The sequence below is a fragment of the Vicugna pacos genome, chromosome 5 (genome assembly GCF_048564905.1).
Source record: "Vicugna pacos chromosome 5, VicPac4, whole genome shotgun sequence".
Taxonomy (NCBI): Eukaryota; Metazoa; Chordata; class Mammalia; order Artiodactyla; family Camelidae; genus Vicugna; species Vicugna pacos.
In genome coordinates, this window is record NC_132991.1 from 50,043,693 (window position 1) to 50,058,341 (window position 14,649).

Genomic DNA, 14,649 nt, shown 5'->3' on the forward strand with positions numbered 1-14,649 from the left:
CTGTTTCTACGATAAAGATGATTGCTATGTAGAATAAGAGGAAAAAGCTATCTAAAATAGAGAAATAGCATATACAAGGAATTTCTTATTCTTTAGAAAAATTTCCTCAATGGATTTGAAAAGGTGGAACATTCATGTTCAGAAATTATAGCCTTACAATGGAATTAGATAATCTAATCTCATTTTGTTTGAATCATAATCCAAATCATCATGAACAGATACTTTTATAAAGGAATATAACTAGATTTTACTGATCTCACCATAGACACTGAAGAAAACACAACAAAAAATAAGAGGTGATGGTTCCCAACAATTAATATCTTTTAATTCCATTTGTTCTCTGATAATTCCTTCCCCTGCTATGTCCTTTTGAAAGCCTTTTTCAAGTTGATTAATTCATCAGCTTCCAACATTCAACATTTTTATTCTGCAAGTAATTATCTGATGAATAAATGTTCTGAAACTAATGCCACATCTCCAGTTTTTTCCTTAACAGTATCTCACATAGAATGTTCCAGATCTAACTCAATATATTTTTCTTCCTAGCCAATCTATATTCGATGATTCCAGGTCAGTGACTCATTTAAGAATAGAAAAATGTAATCATATTAAAATAGGAGTTAAGGGATGAGGAGGATAGTCCACCCCATTGTTTTATTTTCTTGAAATTCCTAGAAATAGCCATTACCTCCTGAGGACACTCTATTAAATGAGTTTTTAGAAGTATAAAAGACATAAGCTTTGTACTAAGGTAGGAATAAGATGAATTTATATGCAGTTCCAAATTAATAAATCCAACAACTTAATTTAACAGTTCATCTTAACTTTAGAAATAGTGTGGATTCAATTCTACTTGCTGGGGAGACTGGCTAGGCGGTTGTGGGTAAAAGCAGAAGTCACCCTTCCATGAAAGCCAGACACAGAAAGACTTTGGTTTGACCCAAGAATCTTTAGAACCGAGGGATCTTTAAGTATGGCCCATTCATCAGCCTGGCCAAAAATGGATTATCTTACCACTGTCTCCAATGCCTTCTTTGAATATAAGCCAGGTCTTTAAACATCCCTTCCCATGGGAAAGGAGTTCGCATGGTATTCAAGAAGTTGGATCTAAGAACACACTGCTACAGCTGGAGCCTGACACACAGCTGAAGAGGGGAAGACAGAATGAATAGGGTAGGGAAGGGGTCCTTTTCCATGCTAAAGTAGGGAGAAGTCCCCAGCCAGAGATAAGGTATAGCTGGAAAGTATGAGATCTGGGTTCTAGCCTAGTTTTACTTCTACCCAGTTGTGTGATAACCCCTCTGGGCCTATATCAGACAAGAGGGACAAGAATAACCCTCTCTGAGAGGCAGGAAGGCCAGGGAGGGAGGCTGTCTCCCAGGGCCAGAGCACAGGGATGTCAGTGAAGATAAAAGAAGAGGTCAAAGTTGAGAGATGATTATGAGTTGTTAGGGATTAGAGAACGCACAGTGAGGATAATGGACATAAGGATGACTCCAAAATTTCTGGCTTAAGCAAGTGGGTTGGTAATAATGCCTTTTACTGGGTTAAGAAGAGACGCAAGTTTGTCTTGGGAAAAGATAACTTCTGATACAGGCAAAGCTGAGGGGTTAGTGGAGATGAAGGTGCTGAGTAGATGATAAGATCCAGAGCATACACTAGGAGTCCAGACTGGAGGTGAACCTTCAGCAGCTCTTGGCTCATTTGTTTGGCACCTGACACTCTGGGAGTGAATGATCTCCCAGGAGAGCATGGGAGGGAACTCGGATGGATAACTGAGAAAGTGCAACAATTAAAAGGAGAAGGAGATGGGCAAAGAGGCTGAGAAGGAAAAATAATAGGAAATCCAGGTAAGAATAGTAGCACAAAAGCCAAAGGAAATGAATATTTTAAGAATGAGGGAGAAATAAATGGTTCCAAATGTTGCTGGAATGTGCCATTTGGATTCAATGTCATTTTAACATTAGGGAGATGTTGTTTCCATGAAGTGGTGGGAGATGGAAGTGTATGAGTCTCTTTCAAGAAATTTCTTTTGTGAAGGGGAGGGAAAAATAGAATGGGAGCTGGAGAATATCTTATAGAAAATAGAAAACACCCACCAATTCTTCCCAGAGAAGGGTAAAAAACCAGCATCCATGTCTGTGATGAGTTCATACATATTTGCTTCAGGTATTTAGCTCAGAGTCTATACTGAATGTCAGGGACACACCACCTCACAGCACAAGACACGTGGATGCTTGAATACATGACTATGCTTCCAAAGACATGTCATGTCATACTTGCTACTGCTTGTAGACAATCAATATTTTAATTGGATTTTTGATACTGAATGAGAAATGACTGGATACATGTTGGCTCATTAAAGACCTCCATTGACAGTGAGTGGGAGGGGTGGGGGTGGCAATCTGCTTAAGGGGTAAAGGCAACACTGAGACAGACCCCAGAACTCAAAACTCAGGGAAATAGGGTTGCTATTAGGAAACCTATTAGGGTTGAGCAACAGACTGTTCCTGGATAGTAGACAGATTTTCAAATTTACCTTAATGAGACAGAACAGCTTTTAGACCAGAGTAGAATGCAAAGAAAAAAACGACTGTTTTAATAAGTCATGAACATGTTGTTCAGAAATGGAGTGCAACAGAAGGCAGGTGTTAGCTCCTCTCACTCCTTCCAGCACCGTCTGAAAGAAGGCAGGCAGGGCACCCTCTGAAAGTCCCACACATTCACTGAACCCTCCTCGTATTGTGAAGATAAGCCCCTCAGACCACCCAAGCCTAATGATGACAAATTCAAACTTACCCCTCTAACTCCATGCTCACTGAGAGACCTTTTGAATGGCCATTTGCCTTCCCTTGTAGCTTGCAGTAAGACCACATTCACATTTTAAGTAGTGATTGGTTTCCACATGTCATCTATCACATTGACGAATGCTGATAAATATTTCATTGGTTTTGTTTTGTTTCTCTTTGGTTTGCAGTTTTTTTCCCTAGAGTTATAAACATAAGGGACCTATATTTAGTTTAATATTTACACAAATTTAAGTAATAAGGTATTAAAAGTAATATAAATTAAAATTCTTGGACTCATCTACAAAACAGAAACAGACTCGCAGACATAGTAAACAATCTTACGGTTACTGGGGGAAAGCGGATGGGAAGGGATAAATTTGGGAGTTTGAGATTTGCAAATGTTAACCACTATATATAAAAATAGATTTAAAAAATTTCTTCTGTATAGCACAGGGAACTATATTCAATATTTTATAATAACCTTCAATGAAAAAGAATGTGAAAACAAATATATATATATATATATATATATATATATATATATATATATATGCATGACTGGGATATTATGCTGTACACCAAAAATTGACACATTGTGACTGACTATACTTCAATTAAAAAATATTCTTAGGACTCGTAATAATATTTTTCTCTTAAAATAGGTTTATTATTAAACAGTGTCACAACTGAAAAATCTAAGCGATGCTTAAAAGCCCTCCATTTTATGCCTAAGAACCACAATTTGACTAGATTGCATTTTTTATCACTTCAAAAATTAGCGTTTTTTCCTCTTTCAAGCCATTGAAAAAATTAATAGCCTATTTTTAGATTCGTTTTAGTTTACAGAAATATTAAGCAGGAAGTACCGAGAGTCGCATATACTCCCTTCCCACGCACAGTTCCCCCAATTATTAATGTCTTGCTTTAGTTCCTTTGTCACAACTCATAAGCCAATATTCCGGACACTACAGTGTGGAATCAAATCTCCTTCCTGGAGGTGGCAGGTCCAACACTTTCTAGAAATGCTGGCATTCTGTCTAGTACTAAACAAGAAAAAGATATTTGAAATTGCTGATAGCCACACATACGCATTATTTTAAATGTGTTCATTTTCAGAAGTATTTATTAAGCTCAATTTTCTTTTTACTGCAATCTTCTAACATCTAGCAACCACCAATAGTTTCCCTGAATGAAATAGCAAAAACAAAAGCAAAAGTAAAAACAAAACCTATTAAGGTGACTTTATGTTAACTCTCTTGAATAGAGTTATCTTGTTAAATTCTATTTTCTTCACATAAGGGTAAGAGAAGGACCTGAGAGAAGAAACTTGTTCTTAAGCTACAAATATTCATGCTTTATGGCAGATCTGTCAGAGTAAAGGTTTCCAAACTAAAAAGTCACATCCTTAAAGACTATCCTATAGGCACAGATTTAAACAGAATTAATATCGATGACATTTAGAGCTGTGCATGTAGCCTTTGCAAATGGATCGAGCCTCTTTACCAAAAAATGATATTCTCCACATTTTTTCCTATCAAATTCCAGGAGGATGTAGACTCCAATCTGAGGAATTTTGTGGGCTTCTAGTTGATATATTTAATTGAACATCATCAATATCATTATACTAGGAGGTGATAAGTTGGAAATTTCAGCTCATATAACAAACTTCTTCAACTAAAACTATTTAGCAATCTATCCATGATAGTAGTAATCCACTTAAGGAAAAAATTGATAAAAGGAGAGGTTAAATAAATACCCAGCAGTACAGCTGTTTAGTGAAGGCCACGTTAATTGCTAGGTATTATTTCCTAAATTTTCTGACAAAGCTCCATTGTTAGATCCTGACCAAGGCTGTGCTAACTTGTATCTTTGGAACAGTGGTTCCCAACTGGGGATGATTTTATGCCAGGGGATATTTGGCAATATCTGGAGACATTTTTGGCTGTCTCCAAAAATGAAGGTGGGTGTGTGCTAATGGTGTCTAGAGTGTAGAAGCCAGGGATGCTGCTGAAAATTCTGCAATGCACAGGACTGTCCACACAACAAAAATCTATCTGGCCCCAAATGTTAATAGCACCAAGGTTGAGAAACCCCGCCTTAAAAGAATACACCATGAAAACCACATTTTCCTTTCTTTAAGTAACTTTAGTAAGTATATAGATATCTTATGAAACCTTCTTCTCAAAACCCAAGCAAAATCCAGTTTCCACATAGAACATGATCTGGTCAATAAATATTTTTTAAAAAGCGTTCTATTAAATTAAAAGGTGTAGCAGAATGTGTTTATTGCATCCATTTTTTAAGTATATGCATCAGCATATTCTCCAAGTAAAGCATACCAACAATACTGCCCCTTGTTTATGTGCTACGTAATGGGACATCGAGTCATGACTTACTGCAGTTTATCTTCCGTCACAGGGTAGCTGAGTGGAAAGCTGTAGTGACTTCTGTTTGAAAAGATAGCAACTGCTCTGTCCTCTGGCTTTCTTTGAAAACTGGTGGTTCTGAAAGCTTAAGGTACTATTTTTACTCTTATTTGGTTCTGACTTGTGTAACTATGTTCCTGCTTCTCATTTTCCTTGGTTTGGTCACACTGGTAGAGAATGAATGTGTGTGTGTTTGGAATGGGGGCACAAGGTTGTAGTCACTCAGAAAAGGCTAAGATAATTTCTCTTTCAGAGTTGTCTTCACTCAGAAAACCAGAATTAATAATTTGACAAAATCAGATTTTCCTTTTAGGTATGTATTCTTAATTAAACATATAATCTCTTCTTTTGAAAATTTAAAAAAACAAAGAAAATGGTATCTGAACATATTGGGCACTAAAAATATTTTTATCTAGGCTTAAGTTCAATTTAGAATAAAATTATGACGTGTTCTAGTTGTAATATAAAAAAGATACAGTTTAACAAGTGACAAACAGTTGTTTCTACCTAAGAATAAGAGCTAAAGTTGATCAAGAATCAAACGATATTTTTTCAAAAACACTAATTTATGTGAACCACTTAGAAGAAAGCATTAGAAATATGTAGAAGCTTATTTCAAAAGAGACCATAATAGAAAAACAATTTGACTTCATTTCAATATAATAAAGGCTAAAATTTTTTAATTGACTGGAACTGACACAAAGCCTTCCTTTAAATCAGGTATTATGTGGGTGGACGTGCTGATAACCCTGTTTAAGTGCTACTGTCTTATGCGGTTGCCTTTCTATGAAGTTCTTCAAGATTCCACATGCTAAACATGTCCAGATACTTTTTGTGTTCACAACAGAGAAACAAAGGAGAAAAAAAGGAAAGCATGGAGATTAAACAATATGTTATTGAAAAAACAATGGATCAATGAGGAAATCAAAGCTGAAATTAAAAAATACCTTGAGACAAATGACAGTGAAAGCACAACCACTCAAAACCTATGGGACACAGCAAAGGCAGTGCTAAGAGGGAAGTTTATAGCGATACAGGCCTTCCTCAAAAATGAAGAACAATCTCAAATAAACAAGTTAACCCACCACCTGAATCAATTAGAAAAAGAACAAAAAGCCCCAAAAAGCAGCAGAAGGAAGGAAATAATAAAGATCAGAGAGGAATTAAATACAATAGAGATTAACAAGACCATAGAAAAAATCAACCGAACCAAAAGCTGGTTTTTTGAAAAAGTAAATAAAATCGACAAACCTCTGGCCAAACTCACAAAGAAGAAAAAAGAGAGAGCACAAATTAGCAAAATAAGAAAGGAAAATGGAGAAATTACAACAAACAAAATAGAAATACAGAATATCATACGAGAATATTATGAAAAACTATATGGAACCGAACTGGATAACCTAGAGGAGATGGACAAGTTTCTGGAAACATACTGTCCACCAAAACTGAATCAAGAAGAAACTGAACACTTGAACAATCTGATCACTAGAAAGGAAATAGAAATAGCAATTAAAAACCTCCCTATTATGCCAATATGCAATTTTACATTCGTTCCACACATAAGAGGATGTTCTGCTAGGGTTGCATTTCCCTAGAGAATAACAAGATCTATGCCAATTAACTTTCTCTTTTCTAACATAGGGATAATTTGTCAACAACTACTACATGCTGTATTCTCAGTTATTTTATCATTCAACTGAGTCACAGACTGCCAGCAGCATTTCTGTATTAAAGGGCATTGAGGCTGGGACTTTTAGGGGTTGAATAAGAGCCTGACTGTGCTTGGGTATACCATGTTTTTAACTGACTCTATTTAGAGTCCAGAAATATTTTTCTATTCTTCTCTATTGAATAAAGAGAACTTTTTATGACTGCCAAGAGTGTACTATTCCCAGCAAAGAAAGTTCTTATTTGCTTTCTGCTTCCCAGGAAATTTTCTTTAAATTTTGTTCTAAAACTTGGCTGGCCTCTTGATCATTTGGCCCCAAATACCAAGTCCTTAGTAATATCATCTGCCTGTTTGAATGAGAAAACCAAGGATATACTTTGTATTTAATACCCTTTAGAGATCAGAGAGAGCTGGAAGCACTTTTAGAGATGGTTTAATTTATACCATCATTCACAGGCAAGCAACATGAGGGATAGAGATTTTAGTTGCCTAAATCCTCAGAGCTCTTCTGTAGCAGAGCTAGGATTAGAATTTAGTCTTTAGTTCTTCAAAATAGTAACGTTTAAGAGGAGTAACACGGAATAGTCCACATCTTTAAAACAAGTGCTCATTTCTATTTCTATTTGAATACAAGATGATTAAAACAGGCTCAAATGCATGATATATATTATCAAATCAGTGTTCCACTACTTTAATAAGCATTATTTAAGGATTTTGATTAACTTATAAAAAGATCCATGACAACTTCGACAAAAAAGCCTGTTTATCCAATTAAAAAAAGATTCCAACGCCTCTAGGTTCCTCAGAGTAACATCAATAGAGGGGTTGAGTTTTGTCTCATCTACTTTATCTGCAAATGTCAATTCTAGATTAGACATGTAAAGTCATATCCATCATTAAAAAATTAAATTGAAAGTGAACCTTAGTTACAATTTGCTGATTTCCGATATAATTTAAGTTATATTGTATAAGTTAAATTATATGACAGCCAATGTCATATAATTTAACTATCAATGTTACTAATTTTTAATATGTGTCAATGCTATTAAAATAGCCAAATAAACTTTGTACCATATATAGAGTCAAAAATATACTTAAATGCTAATGACATGAACAGCAAAGTTTCCTTAGTAATCTCTATTTACAGAAATGGCAGCAATAGATGTTAATAACCTTCTAACATTTAGATTAGTTACTTTTATTGCAAAACATCTAAGTGATCACACTGTAACTCAAGTTTTTAGGTCACTTGAAACAGTATGCTCTGGGAACTCATTGCTGAACTTTCCAAAGGTCATTTAATGTTGGCATTGACTTGTTGCCTATTTATGCTCACTGGCAGGGCAGATAATTCTGAGTATAATTGCAAGTGGTTTTTGATTGTTTCCCCCAAAGGAGTTCTAAATGCAGAGAATATTTTCCCCCCTATTCAGACATTGTTCTGAATAAATATTTGGCATATTTTCAAACAGACAAGCACTATAGTCATCATAATCTGCCTGACCTAGTATGCCCCTAAGAGACTTTGCTGGGTAGCACTGTGGGCTTAGAACACAGAAGTTAGTTATTCTGAAAACTATTTTGCAGAGTTCTTGGTGCCATTGCCTAAACACCACACATTGTCAAAACTGTCTGACTGAACATGTGATGCCTGAACCCGAATTCATTTCCAAACAGAACTTTACAGATTTTAGAATGATCCCTACCATGCTAACTCCTTTTACTGTTTCTACTATAGGAAACTGCCAATCCATCTCAGTGTTCCTGAGAGTCTTTAAGATGTGTAATTCTAAAGCAGTTGCAAAAAATATTTTTCTCCTACCTTATATTAACTTTTTATTTGAAGAGAAACGGGCATGAAGAGGAGGGGCTGCCAAGTGTGGACACACAATGGAGAAATGTTCCTCTTTCCTACCAATCTGAAACTTTACAGGTTGGTTCAAAGAGGCTAAATCTTATAGCTTTACATGACAGTGTCTGCCTACTAAACTGGAGGAGGTGTCCCTGAAGCTAGCCCAAGGACTGACAGGGTCAGTCCTGGTGGAGTGGTCATATGGAGAGAGAGGAGGATGCCTGGGATGACTTCCACACCAAGTCTTCGTAAGATTTTCAGAGGACACCCATTATGGATATAGATACAGTTAGATGCATTTATATGCAAGTTTGTAGACATATATGGATGTGTATGCATATGTACGTTTATGTGTGTGTGTTTATTCTAAAACAGAATGAAGAAAGGAGGAGAACACGATTTTTTTAACATCACAGAGAATATTAACATACAGTCATAATTGGGTTTGCATTTCCTTCAGGGGTTCCCATTCTCTGGCCCATTTGTCATTTCATCGTATTGTTATCGCTATTGTTCGACATGTTGTCTTTATCATCTCACCTATTTATTGCCTTAGACAATATTTCCTGTTTGTGTCTGACATGGAATTCAGCTTCAGTGAATTTCACCAGCACAGTTCCATGAACCTGAAAAATGTTTAATACGACCATAGAGTTAAAATTATCTATGCAGTATGTAGTTAGTTACTTAGCATCAGGCAAAACAAATTCTTTATTATTTCATAGCTTCTAAACATTTTCCCATTAAAATTAATGACATGGTAAGAAAATATAGGAGAAATGAATTCAATTCCTTTTTCATGGTGAAAGAGTATACCAATAGGGAAAAACCAGTACATTTGACTTTAGAAAACTGTCTTCACTTGTTGATTACTGTCCTGTTACAAACAGATCACTGTTCTGCAGTGGGATGTTAAATAGGAGTATATTCTCTATCAAATATTAAATACTACGAAGATTTTCTTTCTTAAATTAGAGCAACTGCATTTATTAAGAGCACTTACGAATCAATACTCATACAAGAATAAATATCCCCCATCTGCAAAATGTGAATAAGAAAATCAGATTAAAGTTATTACTGCTACAATAATTTAATGTTAAACTATATTTTAAAGAACTCCTAGTGGTGCTAAGAAACAGGCAAGTAAATTCTACATGGTTTCCAGGCACTTAGTAAACATAATATACATTTCATTATTTGCATGTATAAACCATTAGCAAGAAAAAAGAAATGAACACACAAAACATTTGTTCCTGCAATAATCATGTATGCTTGAGGAATGAGCTGGAGAAAAATCCATTTTTAAGAACCCACATTCAGTACTTCATATGGAAGATACTAATACAATAGCTGGTGAATTAAAAATTGCCACTTCTCAAGCATGATTTATGATATTATTAGTACATTTAAATAAAAGCAACCTCCAAGTTCTATTTAGAAATAATTCTTTTTGAATTGTTATCTGTGAGGAATATGGATTTATATTTGGAGTATGTATATATATATATATATATATACATACTATATATATATACTATATATATATATATATATATAGTATTTGCCCTCCCCACTTTATACCAGTAATCTGGGAATCCCGTTGGAAATACAGTGGTCTTTATACACTTAAAAAACTGGAGTTGTGCTGAGTATCTTGTAGCATGCACATAAATAGATGTCTATATTACACCACCATTGAAAGAAGAAAGCCTATTTTTCTACTAACTCTTGGTCATCAGTTGCTCATGGCACTGGTACCATTAACAAGAGGTGTTTTCCTAATCTGATCACTTGGGCATTTTATACATTACCTAATTTATACAGATAAGAATTCATACTAAGAAACAGGTACACACACACACACACACAAACGCATACACATACCCACACATCACAGAGATCCAAAACTCCTGAAATGGTTTTTATCAATTCACAATGGTATGAATGACACGTGGTGCACTATGCTACACAAGTGTGATTAAGCCAATCAACAATTTCTCACATTTAAAGAAACCAAATAGATTTTTCTAATTCTGAGGTTCTCTGTGAGGTGGTACCATCCCTCTAAGTTACTGAATTTTTATCTATGATGGGTTAGAGTCAGAGCACAGAAGAATGGGACTCATGTGCCAAGAAAATCAGCCCTGTAACCTTAGACTGGTCATGACTCTCACATGCACATTCTGTGATGCCTGGGTCATTCTTCATGGTGGTCACAATCCATTTCTAATTGTAATAGTAAATCAATATTTGTGCAATTATATAATATGCTGCCACAGATTTGAACAAAAACTACAAGAGTGCTTTGCTTGCATACCCATTTCTAAGTCCTGGTTGGGGTGGAAAAAGTACTCCACTGTTTATATGATCATATTTACAAGGCCTTTGATAAAATATAAGTTTAATACTTGGTTTTTGTGGTATATCAGTTAGTTTTCTTTTAAGCGATAAAGTATAATACCATTATGTTTTAGACAAATGATATATATGCCCCCAAATTACCTTCAAGAATATGGAAATGAAGAAAGTACTTATACTAACCATTTAGAAAATATAAGATGATTAATTTCACCCACGTTTCCAGTTAAATGTAGGTGCCAAAGTAGCCATTTATATTCCATCTTTTAATTAATAGACCAATATATGACTTTATGAAACTGATTACTTTTTAAAGTATAATATAATGGCTGACATATTTTAGCTCTGGTTTCTGTCAAGAAATACTAGAAATACACTAGCAGCATGAGTCCATCGTTGCTGGTGGGAAAAGTACTTATCCACAGGAGATACATTCATTCTTGCCATGCAGCAGAGTACCAACTGGTAAACCATCCACTCTGGGACCTGATGTCGGAGGCCCAGGGGAGCCCTTTTCTTCTAATATCATTATGCCATTGTTGGAGAAAGCTCAGCTCTACAATGCTGTAATTACAGTGTCTTTCTGATTTTTCTCTCTTTCTCTGATAATGACAACGGCAGCAAATGATCAAATTTGATTTATGTTCCACATCAAATATTCCCTTGCTCTGTTGAGGACTGTTTCCTTCAAGTAATTTACCTCTCAAACCCTCCCAAAATAATGCAAGAAGCTACCAGAAAACTCAAGTGTGAGATGCTGCAACTAGATTACAAGTATCCATGATGTCTATAACCAATTTATGGAAAAGATACAAATTCAGGTTGTCCGCCTTTGCCTTGGCCTCTAAAGATGCCTGATTCACCATGATTCATTTATTGCCAGCTCCCTGCCTTTCTCCTGGGTACTGCTGGTGCAGACCTTCTGTTTTTGGTGAACTTGCTGTACTCATTTATCAGTTCCAAGAGTTTTTGAACAATTCTTTGAGATTTTTCTATGTAGAAAATTATGCTTTCTATAAATAAAAGCATTTATTTTTTTCCAATCTACATAAATTTTACTTCCTTTTCTTGTCTCATTCACTAAGTAGGACTTTCAGTACCATGTTGGATGACAGTGGTGAGAGAGGGCATTCTGACCTTCTTCCCAGTCCTAGGGGGAGAGTGTCCAGTATTACCATTAAGTTTGACATTAGTCAGAGATTTTTGTAAATGTTTTTTAATCAACTTGAGGAATTTTCTTCTGTTACTAGTTTTCTGGGAGTTTTTAAATTAATTATCATGAACACATGTTGAATTTTATCAAATGTTATTCCTGAAGCAACTGATATAATCACATGATTTTTGGTCTCTTGTCTGTAGATGTGGGTTACACTGATTGATTTTTGAATATTGGACCAGCCTTTGCATACCGGGAACAAATCCCACTTGTATGTGTAATTTTATTTATTCATCGTTGGATTTGATTTCTTGATTGTTGGATTAATTTGTTAGTACTGTGTTAAGAATTTTTGTATCTATACTCATAAGTGATATTGGCCTGTAGTTTTATTTAATATCTTTACCTGATATATTCTGATTTCACAGAATGAGTTAAGAAGTATTCTCTCTACTTCTATTTCTTGAAGATATTGTGGAGAATTGGTGTTATTCTTCCTTAAATGTTTAATAAATTTACCAGTGAAACCATCTGGGCCTATGGCTTTCGTTTTTGGAAGCTTATTAACTTTGATTCAATTTCTTAAAAACACTAGGGTTTTCAGGTTGTCTATTTCTGCTTCTGCAAGTTTTGGTGGTCTGTATCTTTCAAGGAATTGATCTATTTCATCTCAGTTATCAAATTTGTGGACACAGAGTTGCTCATAGTATTCCTATTATACTTTTACTGTCCAAGGATCAGGAAAGATGACCATTCTTCAATTTCTGATATTGATAATTTGTGTACTCTCTCTTTTCTTGGTTAGCCTGTCTAGAGATGTATCAATTTTACTAATTTTTTCAGAGAAACAAGTTTTAGTTAAGTTGATTTTCTCTATTATTTTCCTGTTTTCAAAGTCACTGATTTATATTCTAATTTTCATAATTTCTGCTTATCATAGGCTTAAATAGCTTTTTTCCCTCTAGTTCCCTAAACTCAGAGCTTATTTATAAGTGCTAGTTTTTCCTTCTTTTGTAATATAAGCATTTAATGTCATAACTTTCTCTCTAAGCACTGCTTTTGCTGCATCACACATATTTTATAAGTTGTATTTTTATGTATTTCAAAATATTTAAAAACTTTTCTTGAGATTCATTTTCCCACCCACGTGTTATTTAGAAGTGTGTTGTTTAATTTCCAAATATTTGGAGATTTTCCAGTTATCTTTCTGATTTCTAGTTTAATTCCACTGTGGTCTAAAAACATGCTTTGTATGATTATCCTTCCTTTAAATTTGTTAAATAAGGTGTGTTTAATGCACATTTCTAACATTGGTTCACATTTCTAACCCCAGCTTCCCTTTGCCTCCCCCTGACTCCAGAGCCCATTTGTCCTCACTTTAATTACATGCTGCCTTTCTTGGTTCTTTTCTGGTTCATGCCTGTGCATCATCATCAAGAAAGTAGTAAATCCATTAAGGGTCTTATCTTGAAGGGCTTTTGTTTCCTTTAGATCACCTAGCACTGTGGTGCACTCAGGGGCAATGTGCACGTAGAAGATGAAGAGTTGCTGATTGGCTGAAATGTACCAAAGTGATCCCCCCAATCAAGATAAGAACCAAGGGTTTCCAGCATACCCCAGGAGCGCTCACTGGAAAGGCTGGGTGGTGTCTATTAATGAATGTCTCTGGGAGTTTCATTTCCAGATAAAGACTCATACAGACTTCTCTAAAACATTGTGCACTGGTTTCCTGGGGCTGCTGTAACGAAGAACAGTTGGCCCTCACTGCCAACTATGCTATTTTATATGAGGGATTTGAGCATGGATGGATTTTTGGTGTCTGCAGAGGAGGGGTGTCCTGGAACCAATCCCGTGGGGACACCAAGGGAGGACTACACCACAAACTAGATGACTTAAAACAACAGAAATGTATTCCTTCTCAGTTCTGAAGGCTGGATGTTCCAGATGAAGGCATCAGCAGGACCAAGCGCTCTCTGAAGTCTCTAGGAAAGAACCCCTCATTGCTTCTCACTTCTGGTCATTGCCACTTCTGCTATTCTATGGCCTTCAGCAGCTGCATGACACCAATCAGCTTCCGTCATCACCTGGCCTCTTCCCATGGGTCTCCTCTATGTCTCCGTGTCTGTCTTATAAGGACGCCAGCTGTGGATGTAGGGCTTACCCTGACACTACTCGACCAGTAAAGTCCTCTAATGTCATGAGACATTTTATTGTGTGGCCTCTAGCTTCCTCTCAGGACACAGATCTGCAGGAAATTCACACTGAGAGGGAGGGTGAAACCCAAAGCTGACTCAGTTTCCTCACCCTGGTGTTTGGTTATTTTCTCCCCTCTGGACCTACATATCTGAACACTTAGTGGAACACAGCAGACAAATCCTTCAGATTCCCACATACCTCAA